The sequence below is a fragment of the Sinocyclocheilus anshuiensis genome, unplaced genomic scaffold (assembly GCF_001515605.1).
Source record: "Sinocyclocheilus anshuiensis isolate Anshui unplaced genomic scaffold, SAMN03320099.WGS_v1.1 scaffold728, whole genome shotgun sequence".
In the NCBI taxonomy this organism is placed as follows: domain Eukaryota; kingdom Metazoa; phylum Chordata; class Actinopteri; order Cypriniformes; family Cyprinidae; genus Sinocyclocheilus; species Sinocyclocheilus anshuiensis.
This window is the reverse complement of record NW_015555767.1, coordinates 1,342,517-1,345,288: the sequence shown is the minus strand read 5'-3', so window position 1 is coordinate 1,345,288 and position 2,772 is coordinate 1,342,517.

Genomic DNA, 2,772 nt, shown 5'->3' with positions numbered 1-2,772 from the left:
ACTGCATCTACTCTGGAAGCTAAAATCAAATATGTCGTATTATAAATCAACAACCAGTCTAGATTTGCCACAATTTGATGTGCCACTCACCTCCAGTGTATGAAGCATACACTTAAGTTTGCATCACACATAGATTTCAACATCTAGCACACAAACCACAGTAGCTCTTACAAAAGATAAAGACATTAAAGAGAACAACAACGTAAAAGCTGTAAACTTATTTATTATTAAATTTATTCATCCCTCTATCACCATGCAAAATATCATTATACAAAGATTCCACTCCTTGCTAAAAAAAAAAAAAATGCTCATACTCAACAAAAAAGAAAACATGAAAATATTTGTCTGAGCTATTTAAAGCATGCTTTGTTTTTGCAGTACTTGCTGTTTAATATTTAAATCACTTTTGCATTTCAGAAACAGTGCTTGTCAAAGGATAAGATTTGCAGATTTTTCAAGAACAATATGGGGAACAAACTCAAACACTCTCAACGAGATGCAGTGAAGTCAAGGGGATTTCTGGAAGCATCTGGTTTATAGTTATTAATATATATATATATACATACATATATACATATATGTATTTCATATTTCTATGAGATATTATAGATATTATATAATATATATTATTTCATATTTCTTATTTTTGTAAAAAAAAAAACTTTTTTCTAAATTGTTGTGTTTGTGCATATAGGCCCAGTTTAATTTATGTGGTTTATTTACATAAATTTTTTTTTTTCTCTCCACATTACTGTAACATTTTTAGTGACAGAACACTTCAAAAAGTTTTAACATATAGAAATAATCGTTTTATTATAGTTCTGCCCCCATTATTATTGTTCTAAATAAACAATATAAACAATGTAAAAATGATTTTTAAGTTGTAAATTAAACAAAGATTAATGAAGTACACTGGCGTACATTGGAGTAAATTTAGTAGTATTTTTTCAGTAAATCCTATTCCATATTTTTTCAGTATATACAGTAATTTATGTAAATGTATGATTATTATTTGAGCATTCTTTTAAACAGGAACGAGACCACTCTTCATGTTGCAGTGGTTCTATGTATGTTTTTACATTTTTTATACTAGCGGGCCTGTTTTAATGACCTCACCCAGTTCTCCAGAAACCCACAGACTGGCCCTGAGTGCTACTGTCACAGGATGTCATTTTCCCAATAGGTCACCTTTCTTGCCTGCTAGAACTGCTCCAGTCAACAGCAAATGCTATTATCGTGAAGTAAATTGTTTAGGAGAAACAATAGCACACAGCAACACACACTAATAGAAAGGGACAGGTAAGTGCTGAAGCGTTCTGAGAAACGAATAGGAAACAACAGGAAGTACCAGGAAGAACCAGCTTGTAAGACCAAAATGCAGGAGCCTACATGCTGTGGTGTTTCTTTCTTTCACCAGACTCCAAAACACCCTGGTGTGAGCAGCCTGAGTGACTTCCATTTACTGCTCATATCGGTAAATTCACCATTTCTTTTGTATAAGAAATTTCGCACAGCAAGTTAAATAGTCTTCCAATCAGCTTTTTAGAAAAAGATGTCTGTGCTCTCACTGATGCGGTGGGCTTCTGAGTGTCCCCGTGATGAGAGGCCAAATGGGACATTAAAATTGCTTGACTGACCACTAGTTCATGTGGGATATGAGGTAAAAGGACCCTCAACAGTGTAGGTGTGACTAAATGTACAAACCAAGCGATCAGATCGCTCTGCCTCAATGATCCTGGCTGCACCGTGACTTCCTAAAAAAATCTCGCTTTCTTTCTCTCTCTCTCTCCTTTCCATAAATCACACATTCATTCATGCATGTTCCAATTTAGCTTTCATTTAAATAACAAAAAGTTGTACCAGCATGTTCATATTCCCATCACTTGTGTAAACAAGTTAATTCAGTAAGTAATTTCTCCTTAAAGGAAAGTCATATGGTCCTTTTTGATTTGCTTCTAAAAGTGACAGACGCAGTCTAATTAATTAAACATGTCGCTCCTGCTGCTCAAGAGACGAAACGTTGGAGGACACTTTTCATGGCTGACATCACAGGCAATAGCTTCCTTTTTTATCTTACTTTCCCATGGGAGACATACTTCCACTGTTCTTTCATTTCCTTTTTTTTCAGCTTACTTCCCTTTTCTCATCACATCTCTGAGCAAATACAATAAGTGTCCACATGTGACAGCAAATGGCGGTGGAGAGAACAGGTGGGAATGTTCAAAATGAAAGAAGAGATCATATTGAGACATACACGTTGCGATCACTCCACATACTGTATGTGACCCTGGGCCACAAAACCAGTCTTAATTCGCTGGGGTATATTTGTAGCAATAGCCAAAAAAATATTGTATGGGTCAAAATTATCGATTTTTCTTTTATTCCAAAAATCATTAGGATATTAAGTTAAGACCATGTTCCATGAAGATATTTTGAACATTTTCTATCGTAAATATATCAAAACTTAATTTTTGATTAGTAATATGCATTGCTAAGAACTTCATTAAAGGCGGTTTTCTCAGTATTTTAATTTTTTTGCACCGTCAGATTCCAGAGTTTCAAATAGTTGTAAAACACTCTTCAGCAATAAAAAAACCAAGCACAATTGTTAGTTTCTCTAAAGTCATTTTTGCTTATTAGTATGGTTGAACTGGATAATCAAAGGTCAGCAGCAAAGATATTGGTTAATAAAATGAGATTAGATACATTTGTGTTATTTAACATATTTAATTATTGCAGGTTTGCGTCATATTCTGAGTTTGCATTTCACTG